At 31.9% G+C, this 15381-nt stretch overlaps 1 protein-coding gene and 1 long non-coding RNA gene across 3 annotated transcripts in view; one reads left to right on the top strand and one right to left on the bottom strand.

Moving 5' to 3' along the window:
• Window positions 1-15381, top strand: part of LOC123683162 (synaptogenesis protein syg-2-like) — a 554553-nt gene that overhangs the window by 48855 nt on the left and 490317 nt on the right. The gene's annotated exons all lie outside the window — the stretch shown is intronic.
• LOC123683182 lies at window positions 2155-13889 on the bottom strand. The gene is made up of 3 exons (XR_006747946.1): window positions 13544-13889; window positions 13145-13234; window positions 2155-2300 (listed from the first exon to the last, which is right to left on the bottom strand). It is a non-coding gene; the product is annotated as an uncharacterized LOC123683182 (long non-coding RNA).

Raw genomic sequence — 15381 nt, forward strand, 5'->3', positions numbered from 1 at the left:
ACAAACGAACTCTCCGAAAATGTTATCTTAATTCACCTAATTGACATTCTTCGAGAGCAGGGCGTGACCGAAACAAGAACCCCTGTTTTGCATAGTGATAATGAATATTTCAATGACAAAGAACATCGCTATTGGTCGCGCAATCTGCTCATTCTTTTGCACCTCACTTTTTGCCGCCTTCGTTCGCGATAAAAAGTTTCTCAATCAACAGCGACTCGCCTCGGGTTGTAAAAAGAACATTGTTAATTTTATCCCCCCTGTCTTGAAGGCATCTCTTTCGCCTCCAAATGATCGATCTCAACTCACCAGGTCGATTTGAAACAATGGGTAATTGAGTGAGAGTCGGAGATGATTCTCATCTGGTCGATTTGCCTGAATCGAATTGATTTCGGTGATTTGAGTCAAAGAGTTCGTTTGGACTTGTCGCCTGGTGATGGAGTGTTTGATTCGATATTTTGTAATGGGATTCTCTTGTATTCCGGAGATTCAGATTTAGCGGACTGACTGTTTATCTAGTGCGCCAGTAAAAGAGAATTGGATAATGTTAGGGATATTCCGCATAAATTAGTTTCGTGCTAGGTTGAAAATGCTCAACTTGTGAACAAAGTGAAAATATATATTATTAGTCATTCATATATGTAATGGAAAAAGTGGGCCCACGATTACTACCATGGGATACACCAGTTTTGCAATCATTTTCTAAAGTAGAAATTTCTTGCTTCTCTGTTACAGCTATCAGGCTAATATGCTAGACAAGCTATTGAAATTAAGGAAACAGACAAAGAGTGGGTAGGTGTATCGGACTCATAGACATTTGTTTTTTTACCTATTCAAGAATACCAATGCCAGCGAATTCAAATTCGGTATTTAGTTTTTATATGGTGAGACAAAGGCTCTTGCGTGATTTCGTGAAGATCGCTCTATTTAAATTTAAAAAAAAGTATTTTCCTTGTTCGATATCCCAGAAATTATTATTATTATTGGACAAATCTGTCGGGAATTTGTAGGAAATCTAATCAGTTGAATCAGTTAAACATTCGACTTCGTGGCATTTTATTTATTTGAAAGCTTCGTTAAATATCTGTTCCTAAGTAATGCATAAGATATCTCGCACTTTTCGAAAAATGAACAATTTCATCACTTAGACTTGTTAGACCAAAAGTTGTGAATCTTATATGTAGTTTAGAAACTTATCGTATTCTCCTACTTGATTAGTGGAATTTCGTCAACTTTCTATAGAATGGATGTGAAAAATATTCTGACCTAGGGCCAGTATACTGTACTAGGTGATTTCAGTTATCCTGATTCCTTAAGGCCTCTGTGAGACCTTTCAAAAGCATAAAGCTTGTTAGATCATGTTATTTTGCACCAAACTGGAAGTTATTATTTTACATCGAAATTGAAATTTTCATCTTAGATTATGCTCATTAACGTTCTCGACTTCGATAATTTTTAGCTCTTTTCATTCTGGAGTCCACATCAGAGCGGACATTCTTGAATTTCATCATGAGTTCGTTATCAGTGAGCCGAAAACATTCGTTTGAGACCGTTTCAGTTCTCACTGTCAACACCTGACGTATAGCTGATGACAGTTGTCTACCACTTCGTAAGTTCATCAAAAACTCTTCCAGACGCTCGAAATTTCAGTTATCAAAATGATCTCGTTTCCCTTGATATTTTATCGGTGAGAATTAAGAGATATGAACATCTTCCAAATCATATTCCTTAAGGGTTCATTCGTCATATAATGTACTCAGAAATTTTATGGATCGTTTCGAACTTTACGACTTACCCAGTTTAACGCAATATTATTTATGCTCTTCGTCTCAAACCATTTTCGATATGGTTATATCTTCTTCAGGAGGATAAGTCACTATGAGTATGCCTGTTAGTTTTAATTTTTCCGGCACAGTTTGAAAAAGCATAACTGAGTGTTACTTCAAAATTCATGTTCATGTTTCGCATAAAATATGATGAATATTCTTTTGAATTTTTAAGGAGGAAATGTTAATCAATGTTAATTATTTTCATGCAACTTCAAACGTTTAGAGTAACTTGAATGAATTAATTTTTGGCCATTGTTAATTTTTTACTTTCAGACCAAATAAAACTCATTTTTGATGTAGAAATATATTGAAAATTAATTTATATTGTGTTAATAAGTGATGGGCTACAGACAGGTTTTCGGTAATAAATATAATAAGCTCCGATGAATAATTTAGTAAATTTTAATCTTGAATTATAGTAATCGAGGCAGCAACACCAACCTTCTGGCACCTCTTTGGCAATTACCGTAAAATCTGTCCAATAAATCAATCAACACTAAATTGATTTTTTTGATTTTCTCCTGAAGCCTCAGGACATATATAGATACTGAATAAATGAGTAGGTTTTCAATCGATATTTGGCAGTTTCGATTAGCATCTCGATGATGTCGTAGACATGAACTTATGCTTAGGTATTACACATAATAATGTGCTCATAGAAAAAGCGTAGAAAATCAAAACACAGTCAATTATATTTGAATTATTATAATCATTTTCAGTATCCATGTTTCATTTGGTTAGATAAATTAACGATTAATAGATGAGCTATGAGCTTTTCATCATCCAGTCATGGTAAAGAAATATCACAGTGAGTGGAAATAATGTTTTGTTATGAAATTATCACTAGATATTTTTTTTATCATTGAACACCATAGGTGTTCCATAGGTTAGTTATCGCATTGTGAGTTGTAGAAATCTTCTTGTTAATATTTTTCAGAAAATATTGCATTTAATTTTTTTCTTGTAATTTAAATTGATGACTACTGAGATAGTGGTTAGAGGTACCCTAGGCAATTGTAGGAAGAACACACTGAACTATATTATGTACTGGTAATTGTATCTATGGTATCTTAGTTCTTGTATATGTATTTTAGTTGTTTTTATATGTTCTTAGCAAAAAAGAACAAGTATCTCAGATTCTATTTGAAAGGAACCGTATTTTGTAGCTAAAAAAGTAGATACCTACAAAAATAGAATAAATGGGTATTCAAGCTTCTGTTTTGAAGGAGTAAATAGATAACCAAAGTCATCTTGAATATTCTTTCAACAAGTATATCGTATCTAGGTGTATTTCAAAAATATCTTTGGCAGCTCTGATCCTACAACTGAAAAGATTTTTCAATATCAGATATCAGACAACATTGAGAAACAGAGAAATATTAAGGAAAGTACTTTCGTGAAGGCATCAGCTTTGGGTAGCACTTTCATGCATGCTCCAAATGCGCACTTGAAGAACACAAAACTGTTTATAGGTATATGTGATCTTCAAGGGCACAATTAGCGCTTAACTGCTGCTGACTTCACGCGGGTGCTTTCTTCATCCTCAAATCGAAATTTGACCATTAACGAATTACGGCAATCGAAATTGGAACCTACTCAGAATCAAATTTCAATTCTTCATCAAAGAGTCGAACCTTATCGTTTCAGATCGAGTCAGGCTGAAAATTCGATAATTACAGACGTTGTGACAAATTAACAAAGCGATCTATTTGAGGACGAGAGCTCAAAAACATGCAATTTCTCAATTCTGACTGTAAAATGTTGTACCTATACAATGTACAGATAGTGGAAAGGTAAGGTACCCATTGAAATCCTGCAATCATTCAGAATTGCAATTGCAAATCAATGTTAGTGATGGATATCCTCCATTACCTCCATAAACACAATAAAGAATATTGATAGGAGTTTAAACACTCAGTTTATATTCCAAGGTAGTGTCAAGGAGGCACCAGAAAACGGTAATGGTGTTATACTTCCCTGATTGCGGTAGCGATAAGAATCGATTCAAGCATGGATTGCAAAATGAATATTTATCGTATCGATTTATGTTTATGTCCATGCGTTCATTTATATCTAATTGAAAAAAATGTTAGGTGTGATTGAGATGGATAACTGGAATCAGTGGAACGATATCCATTACAATATTACATAATTGTTATGAATGTTTCCAACTACACATCAGTCTTCAACAAATTAATTCGGTAGTTACGAATATAATGGAATAATATGTGTAATTTCATCAATAGTATATCATAAAAGCAGTTGCAACGAGTATTAGGCAATATTTTCTTTATTTCAGTCAAGTTTTTGTGAAATATTGTCGAAATTCGATGAAAAATTGAGATTATTCATCCTAGTGACATTTGTATTGTATCTTTGCAGTTGGTGTGACTGTTAAGTCACCAAAATTGACAGATTATGGAATATGAGGTTGAATCAAACTTTTCGAATTTTGAAATAATTGATAATTACGCATTGAATTCGTGAATTATGACTGCTGAAACCGATTCAACACCAACAGAATTAAGAGAAATTGCGAATAATGTCGCAAATTTTTTCACTTAACTCAAATTATATTATATTGACGTGTGATGTGTGTCGAATTTTGATAGGATTGGAAGTCTGTGTAGACAACCACAAAACAAAAAATATAACTGAAAATAATGCTGACACTGAAATAGAGAAATATATGTAACAGATAATATGTCAAAAACAAAAAGAATTCCAGAAGAATACAAGCATATTTTTGGCTTAGGAATCCATTCACTAAAGACATCTATTTATGAATCACCCTGTTTATAGGAGTGTTTCAAATATGCACATGGCCATCTGTGACAAGAAATAAAGACGATATAAGGGTCATTCTTCATATAAAAAATACACTCAGCAGTTCAAGGACAACTGGGATTTTGAATGGGCTTCCAAGAAATATACCAATCCTGTCCAGAAGTCCTTTTGTAATGTTGATCAAGCGTATCCTTGCAGATCATGCGTTTTTACTTTTTTTTTCTTTTTAAAATTGAACTTTGTGCTAGGTATATCGTATGCATTTTATATCAATCAATTTAGGTAATGGCAAGTCATGGACATATATTCATCTTCATAGAAATACAATTTCAACCATGAGGAATAGTAGATTATAAACCGAGGGAATAAAATACATGATTTTTTCTGAGGGTCTGTAGCCCTAGAGCGGAGCTTTACTGTGCCCGTACCAATAATTCCAATTGAAAAAAATAATAAATCAGTTATCAATATGCCATTTCGAGTTTCCGAACACAAAAATCTGGATGGCATACAATACTAAATTTGATTAACATGGCGACTGACAAATAACAGTAGCCTTAATTGTTTTGTGAGCGCCATGGCTCAATATATCGTTTCTAGTATAGTCCATATTGAGATCGACGTGATTTCGAATGGACTATAAATTGCCTCTTATATGAGCAAAAAAAAAAAGAAATAATTCTGTCCGATATTTAACCTATAAAACTGACTCTTCCCACTTGCCCCTTGTTCGAATCTAGTAATGATTAGGGAAACCCTGAAACTGCACTTTTCCACGGAAAGTTCAGGGTTAAAATGGTCCAGATAAGAATGGAATAAAATCGACATGTGGTGCACATCTATGTGAAAGGAGAGAAGAGAATATGTTCTCAATTTCTGGAAATCCAACGTAAAAATGAATTTCTTGGCTCCAACCTCGGGATTTCAAGTCGTTGCATCATGTCAGTTTATAGAAGTCCAGAGGTTTTCAACGAAAATTTCTCCTTCATTCTTTCATTATCCATAATAAAAATGCAACCGTTGTTTGAATGTAACCAATCGTTGTTATGTGTGTGAACTGTAAAGTCCTTTAAAACAATTTTGTTTTCAAATTTTCATTGATCTCTCGAATCTGTGAGGAGCAGAAATGTACCTGATTACGTCGATTATTGAAACGCTTTTTTCGGAATTGAAAACATATTCAGTTTTTTCAAGAAGAAAATATGAATTATAGGGAAAAGCATTTTGGATACATCAACTAGAGACATGAACAAAAAACGATAACGCATGAACGCATATTTATACAAATAAAAAAGCGAAATCTGTACCAAAATATAACAGAAAAACGATATCAACTATCTAATATTTTAATTATACTTTACCTGCAATTTTTAAATTTTCGTCAAGCTTAAAAAGAAGAATAAAGTGAATCTAGAAAAACAAGATTTTCATTATTCATTCGAATTCATTGTGACACCTTGAAATTGGACCAGGCTTATTCTATAACAACAAACTTACGGGTTATTGTTTCCTCATTTGTTTAAAAGCTGACTAATAAATTGAAATGCATGAAAGTGCCAAGACTCAGCAATATATTGTACCGGGTTTTTCACCATAATTTGACCCCCCTTTAACTTTGTTACTAAAAGAGGTACAAAAAAATGTTTCAACAAAAGTTTCACGAAATCGACTAGTGTTTTCTAAAATGATTTCAAAAAATTAAATATATACAGAGTGGGCAATATATTGAATGCAACTTCATTTTTTCAAATGGAACATCCTGTATATTTTTTCATATTTGACTAGCTCTTTTTCCCCTGATTTCGAATATATAACATATGTTTGGTCTATCTCTCTTATTCTGAGTACCACAGAGTTTCAAATTTTAAGAATCACCTAGCATGCTCCAGTAATCACGTGGTAGGCTGCGATAACTCAAAATGCCATTTTTTGAGTCATCTCGTTGTTAACGATATATGACATACGTTTTTCACTATAAATTGGAACTCTAAAAAGGGCATTTTGAGTTATCGCAGCTTACCACTTGAGAACTGATTACTGAGCATGCAAGGTGGTTCTTAAAATTTGATACTCTGTGTTACTCAGAATAAGAGAGATCGACCAAACATATGTTATATATTCGAAATCAGGGGAAAAAGAGCTAGTCAAATATAGAAAAATATGCAGGGTGTTCCATTTGAAAAATGAAGTTTCAATTTCAATTTCAATTTCAATTTATTCATCAATAAGTATAAATATACATCAAACAAAAACTTCACTTGCAGAAATATACAGCCTAAGCAAGCTTGTATGCTGTCATTATCTGCTTCTACAACTGATGAACATTCTCCCCAGTTATACAAAAAATCAATACATTTCTTGAAAGAGAAACAACAAAAATGTAGATTACCAATTGAAAGGCATAACAAGCCTAAGAAATATAAAAAAAAACAACAGATAACAAAAAATTATGTCGATAGGATGGCTTCGAACCCATCAGAATAAACAAATACATAAATTCGGAGACGATATCTGAAAATTTTACTTCTTACATTGGTTTTTGATTTAAGTTCTTGGGAGAGGAGGTTATAACATTTTTTTTATCAAACTCCAAGGCCTTTAAGTATAACATCAAATCATTACAATTTTTTGGTATACTACGTATATTAAAATTTACCATATTCATATTCGATAGACATATCGAATTCAATCTCCTTTCTAGCATCATCAACACCAAAATATTTGTTCTCTGTGTCATCCAATTCTGATCCGAAGCAATCCATTATACAATTACAATAGCAAAAGAATAGTAAAAATATAGTAAAAAAAAAAAAATCCACGATCAAACTCTACAACAATTGTAGGCAGTATATACAGTGAAACTACCCCGATAAGCGTATAAGAACTAAACCTATATAGAAATCACCTACATCATACAACATAATAATACAATTCAATACAATCATTATCAACTCATTTAAACTAAGGAATCTACGTCCTGTTTATCATTAACTGAAATTACACCTTTTTCAGTTCTAACCTTAATTATACCATCAACAGTCCACACATTCTTGGGAAATTTCGCTATGGCATACTTGAATATATCGATTCTTTTTCTGATTAGATCTTCTTTCACAAATACCTTTGATCCCACAAAAAGTTTTCTTGATGAGTAAAATTCATTACGATAAGATTCATCTAAAAATTTGACAATAATCGGACGTATTTTGTTTTTAACTCCTTTTCCTAAACGGTAGCAGGATTTTATAAATCGTGCATCAATGTTTACCATTTTATCTTGACACATGGCTATAAGTTTTTTCTTCAGATCCGAATTATCACATTCCGGAATTCCAAAAACAATAACATTGTTTCTTTTATTTTCTTGTTGTAAATGTTCCAAATTAGACTCGGTCTTGTGAAGCCTTGATTTTAGTTCTTCCAAATTTCGATCAGTAGAAGGAAACTCATAATTTTGCAATCGAAACTTCAGCTGTTCAAACTCCTCCTCCATTCTGTCTTTAATCTTGAGCATTATTTTCTCAGTAATGGTATCTAAATAGCAATCCAATACGGCCACTACTGTCTCTTTAACGATTCCTTTCAATTCTTCTATATTTCCTCTAGTTAAACCCATTTTTGAAGATTTCTATCGATTATTATTCGAATGCGGACAACTAGTTATCGGAGCAATGAAATGCAATCTAATCGCGACGACACATGCGGAGAGAATAAAGTTGCATGCAATATGTTGCCCACTCTGTATATATTTAATTTTTTGAAATCATTTTAGAAAACACTAGTCGATTTCATAAAACTTTTGTTGAAAACATTTTTTTGTACCTCTTTTAGTAACAAAATTTAAGGGGGGGTCAAATTATGGTGAAAAACCCGGTGTTAGCACTATAATTTAAACTTAAACAATTTCCATGTTTAATCACCTGTTTTCTTACAGTAAATGATTTGAAATCAATTTTACTGCCTTGGTAATATTATTTGATACAAATTAATTTTCTTAATTGGTGCATGTATAATTCAATCAATGACATGGATGATTATAACTGTTTTGAATTATACGAAAATATAATAAGTTAGCAACTTGCCATTAAACTAATATACATAGGTAAATCGATCTTGGATATTATCGATACGAACTCCTTGGGCAGTGAAATTGCCCGGATAATATATTTCCTGATTAGACAAAATTGCAGAATGTTGAACAACTATCATCAAATAATTCATAAGCATAAGTTCAACACCATCGTTAGATTGAGGAAACTTCGTATGTTATTCCAATTTTTACATAGATGAAGAATATTCAGATTTATGATGAATTTCCTCATACTTCAACTACTGTACACATTCCTTTGGCACAGCCACAACGAATATGCTAATACAATTAATATGTTTAAAGTTGCAGGGATACACTACAACTATACGATTCTTAAAAAATTCCGGTAGAGAATTGTAAGTTGAATACCAACTTCTATACAAATATTAATATTCGAATTATAATCTGATTTATATTTTATAATGAAGGATGAATTCAATCAATTCATCGATTCAATTGAATAAAAAAGAAGAAAAACCAAATATTTTTCTGTGTTAGATAAATAATTCTATGAAATATAAAAAAAAATGTGATAAAGAATCCTTTCGAAATATGTTCCTGACAATACTCTCTCGAATGCCGGCGCATGGTTCGCAATAAAAATGTAAATTCAAATAATGGGAACCAATAAACAGGATCAATCGCATCTTCTAGGTTGTCGAGAATTCGGTGTCAACATCACTTTTGAATTATAAGTTAGTACAAAGAAGGTCCTGATTGCTTACAGCCATTCTGGCGTTGATAGTTGAGCTGGGAGATATTGATGATGAAATATTCAGTATCGAATCCTTTCGACAACTTTGCTCGTGTGTGGAAGCACATATCCATCTTTTCAATCATAAGTAAACTAAGTGACATAAAAAATTTAGACACAACTTGATTTTTTAAAATTTCATTATTTAAAGCATTTTTCACAATATCTGTGATTTTCGAATTTTTAGCCGGTAATGATCTCAAACGATATGGTTCCTTTTCCTTATGAGGGATCAGCCCCTCAATTTCGATTCTGTCCGTCCGACCGTATACACAATAACTTTTGAATAGAACACATAAAAACTTGAAGCTACAACTATAGAAAATTTAATAAAAACATCTAAAAACTATTACCCAACATTTTTGTGACCACGTAACCGATGCAGTTGAGATTTTATTTTAATAGCGTGATCAACAATAGAAAATTCATGCAGAATATCGAAAAATATTATCCACTAATTCTGTTTGAAGAGATTGGACCTAGTCGAGATTTTGCAAGAAATTATAAAATAACAATTTGGCCATATGCACAATTTTATGCTGACTGCGTCATTTGAAGCATACAAAATTTGAGCAGAACAAGAAATAAAAAACGAAGAAAGTTCTGATGAGAAGTCAGATCTTTTAAGAGCTTTTTCATTTAAGCTTTATTTGCTCCAAAAAACCTAAGTCATATTTCATAATGGAAAACCAAATGAAATTTTCCTAGGAGCCTAAGCTTTTACCGAGGATTTTACTCTACCACCTATTTTCAGATCCAAGTACATAATTACGATTATCAAAATCTTGTGTAGTAAATCTTCGCAGAAAAAAATAATGTAAAGATCTTGAATATGTATCATAAATCAATAATCACAATGAAGGCCTTTATTTTCGGTTGAATCATTGATTATTACATCGAAAATTAATGGCCTTATAAATGTCATCACACAACTTTCAATGAATTCGTTGTTTTCCTAGATCGACATCATATTGATTAATACGATTTTTCTGTGGGGTCTAGAATTGAAATCGAAAAAATATCATTTCATCTCGTAATAGGATGTGATAAGGCGCAAAAGAACACTTCTAACATACATTGTAATAGATGTTATCACAATAAATAGACATAATTTATATTTATGAACTGAGAATACGTCTTTGTGAAGTGGAAGGCATTGACATTGATTTATCTACTGTTGACGATCATATTTTATTTATATAGAACGCAGACACAACCTGTACTCAATATAACTGCCATAGGGAGATAAGAGTATATTATTCATTCATCTTAGTAATAGGAAAGAAATACGATACGACATCGGAGATCCGGTATGGAAATGAGAAGTGTATCTATTATTTTTGAGCACTGTTCTGCGAGAGCACTTTTATTTAAGTTACTGCAGTTCTTCTCACCTGTGACGAAATTTAATTACTGCTGTAGGTATACCATATACGTACCTAGAGAATTTCCAACATATTTACTGAAATAATTTGATGCTGACTTCTTGATATCTGAATTCCCGCGCAAAAACGTATATCAAAATTAATTATCTCACGTATAAAAATTCCATTTGGTAAGTACAAAAATCAAAGTTTACTACCAGCTGAATAGGAAGGAACCATAGAGTAATAAACATGTCCTCAACATGGTTACATTAAGTTGTCGGCTTGTGATTTATTTTCAAATCCACAATTCAACGATATCGTTATAAATGTATATTATATCGAATAAAACATATTAATTTGAGGGATTCTTGATTGAATATGCAAATTTGAATATTTGGAGTCCGATATTTTTCTTAATTGTCGAATTTATAATAAGAAGAATATTTATTATTTTCTATATCTACCTGCTGAAATCCAAGGTTTGGCAACTTTTGCTCCCCTAGTGTCATCGGTTGTTTCACATCGTTTTGGGCGCTTGAAGTTTGTTTTCTGAATTTCTGATATATTTAGGTATTTATCTCAATATATTTTGTGTTAATATGAAACGTTTATTCACTATGAAATATAGGAAGTGCGTTCTTTTTGAAGAATTAGTGAAATATCGTATCACGGATATATCTTCATTTCCGCGCGCTTCATATCAAATTTGATAGTTCATGTTGGGGATAAAATTTGCTAACTGAAAATGACATATGCTCCCTCTATCTATGTTTATTACTCCGAGGAAGGAACAGAAAGACATAGATCTAATAAATTAGGTTACCGTAGCAACAATAGCATTTATTTTTCGTTCATCAGGCGTTCTTCATCTTCTTTTTCTCCTCTGACCACGATGGTGGCTACTGCGATGCTTATCAGTTTGACAATTGTATATGTCACAGAATTAATCAGCAGAAAAATATTTCAATAAATATGTCTAGATTTGGAAATATTTGCGAGGCGAAAATAATGAGGAAGATTGAAAAATCAACTCCACAAAAAAACTAAAAAAGTAATTTCTTCTTTCCTTTTGAAAACAATTTAACCAGTTTTGTAAACAGCGAAACTTTAATTTGGATACCGAACCGAACACTCAGTTGAAAATGTGGGAGGAATATTGTTGGACTGGGGCTTTAATATGGAGAAACAAAGTGGGGAGTATTATAATGAATACCCACGTGGTGAATACAATGAGGAACATAACAATGAAAATAATGCTCAGGATATATTCTGGAAAATGCAAGGTTACTTCCAGTTGTTTCACTGATTGGCATTTCGGAAATCCCTTGATGCACGTAATTCTAAGCGGCAAAAATTTGCTAGGTAATTCAAAAAAATCGTAAAATTATAGTTCGATAGCATTAAATAAAATTGAAATTGTTAAAATGTGAATAATATAGCTCTTTTACATATTTTTTCATATCGCTGCGTATGAATTTCATGATGATGCACATTTTGAAACCATGTGTCATGTGTCTTTTCTATTGAAAGTGGAAAGAATTGATCAAGAAAGCATCATTTTGAACGATTTTTCAGCGGTCGCAATGAGAGCTCGTATATTGAGTAATATTAGCTCTAGACGTCATCTCAAAAACTACGTCATATTATATTATACAGGTATTATGTCGAATTTAAAAAGATGTTGTATTTATATATATGATTCTAACTGAAAGATTAGCAGTGTTAGCGAATACATTTTTGCGAAGCATTGTGACTACAGCTGAATGCGAAATAGGATTCCTAGTTTTTCCGTTTCATTTGTTTGTTAGGGGGTAGATAAACTCATTGTGAGTAGTAGTTCTTCATTCCAAATAAAAAGTTCAGTAGAAACCTTATAATTTCTGGGAAATTCTATGAATTAAATTGGATTGTCTCCTTGCCGAGACCTTGATTATATTTCATGGAAAAATTGTTCGTATTGGAAAAATCGATTTGTTACCACCCAGATTCTACTCAGTTTAAATGGTCATCGTATGATAAATGAAAATTTCCATTTCCTTCAACCTTTATTAAAGTAAAGAGAATCGCAAAAAATTGAATTGCCTTGTGTTAGAATTTATTGAAGAATATATTTTTGATCAAAATTTAAGCTACTTGCTAATAATCTTTTCTTTTTTTTTTTTAGGTGAGTGGATCTCCCCATTAGGGATTCGTCAATGTGATTAAAGGCACAAATATGTGAGTTTCAGTTTTTAAATATTGGTGTTTGATATTCATAACACCATTGTTGTAGAATATTTTGATTTAAAGTAACTGTCTAGAGTCTAAGACAAATGCTTACGGTTCGTCCAGAGGTTTTCTTGAGACTGACAACAGAAATCAGTTGATGAATTTCCTATAGTTTTGAAATTTGATCCATGCATTTCAAAAACTGAAAAACAAGGAAATCAGTGAGAATATAATTCCTGAAAATCAGTTTTTTTGGTAGTTTTCTAAATAAATTGAGATATTCTTGATATTTAATGGATTCGGTCCTTACTTGGCGGAAATTCATTATAAATATAGTGGAAATTACTTCGTTTTATTTTATTTATTCTTGATATATTGGAAATTATCATGTTGACTGTTTCATGTGCTTCATCTAACCTAACTACGTTTCAATACAAACTAAGGTACATTTATTAAAAACTGTTAGAACTTAGGTTGTAATATAGAGAAAAGTCGTACACTCGCAATATACCTATTCCATTCCTCTGGATGATTAATTATGTTAAATCCAAAGTGATGCATTCTTCTCAGCAGGAATCTCCCTTCTTTGCAATACATGCCGAAGTCATCCGAAAAATCTTGTCATGAGTGACACTGACAACTTTATAGTCGACGAATAAATTGGTGAAGATTTATGAGATCAAAATTTCATGTCTGTGTCTCTTTCATTAATTGTCGGTGTTCCTTGATGCTTCCCAAATAATTGATCGGAATTCAGATGGGATGAAGATGTCAGTGTGTGGTTTGTCGATTTGATTGATATATACGGCAAATTGAAGAAATTTCAAGCATGACATCTGATTGAACGCTAAATCATTATTCCTGTACAAACTCTATTCATATTACAGAAGGATCTGTCAGTTCAATATGAGGTCCTATTTTATTTTCAGTGAGTAAAGAATGATTAGCTTCAATTATTTTTTAGATGGTGTAATCATCGTCTATAAAAATTAGGGAAACACCCACTTGAATTCAGCAGGTTTTGACCACATTTGAATAGATAATTTTTTGGACTCTAAGGGAGCAATTTGGCGTATTAATGAACGAGCGTTTGAAAGCTTCAGAACTCAAGTTAGTACTTTCCCCATTTATTTTTTTGATATTATTTTTGAAATTCAAATTATTCTGAAGACATTATCAATACAAAATTATCTTCACTCGATCGAATAAAGATTTTGCTTGTATGTTTATACAAGCAATTTTTGAATAGTTCTTCTTGGGTTTGGTTATGTGAACAATGCCAAATCAATCTTTCTGGTATCTTGAAACTAATTCAAACGTTAACTACAAATATTGGCCAAAAACATTCTTATTTCAAATGGCACACTCTGTACTCCCTGTAGTTTTATATCTTATTGGACGTGAAAATCAATTTCGAAACCATTTTTTATTATTAGGTTTTAGTTTATGGTTTTTCAGAAATCTTTCGGGTATTTCGAAACGAATTCAAACATTAACCACAAATAATGGCAAAAAAGATTCTTATTTCAAATGACAAATCTTGTGCTCTCTGTAGTTTCATATCTTATTGAACGTAATAGTTATTTATAATACAAGTGCAGAAGGCATTGATATTCTTCCAATTCTTCTTTTAAATTCTTTGAATGAACGAGTGGTAGAATGAGCCTTCTGTACGAGTATTATACATTATTTTCTCTAATTCATGGCATTTTTATTGAAATCAATGAAATATTTCCATAAATATCATTAAGTGTTTTTTGCATTGAAAAATTTTGGTTGGCAGAACAGATTTCTTTAAGGCAAATTTCAAATTTGAACGATGAATTGACAGATAAAGCCGTGGCGGAAAGTTCGGAGTACCAACATATAATAATAAAATATAACCATGAAAACTGTGCGTTTCTGATATATTCTCGCACGATTTTGTTCTACAAGATGTGGAAGAATGAACGGAATAACCACAGAATTAGAGAAAATTAATTTCGAAACCATTTTTATTAGGTTACAGTTTTTGATCATTATTTGTACTTGATGTTCGAATATTAATTATGATCACTCTTTTTAATTTTTCTTGCATAAAAGTAGCCAATATGTCCACTCGAAAAAAAATTGTCTGCATCGTCGGCGTAACAGGTTTCTTCATTAATTACCAATTAAAAAACTTTATATTTCCAATTTTTTGCCATTTTTTCGTGAATGGTGCTTCGAAGAAAAAATTGATCTGAAGAAACTCATCATTATTTGAGCTTGCCATTCTATATTTGAATTCATGTGATGTTACAATGAAAAAGTGTAACTTTGGTCTATATCTTTGTTTTAGAACGCACAGTCTATATGTGAATAATTCAA

This window comes from Harmonia axyridis, chromosome 1, assembly GCF_914767665.1.
Source record: "Harmonia axyridis chromosome 1, icHarAxyr1.1, whole genome shotgun sequence".
NCBI classification, from domain to species: domain Eukaryota; kingdom Metazoa; phylum Arthropoda; class Insecta; order Coleoptera; family Coccinellidae; genus Harmonia; species Harmonia axyridis.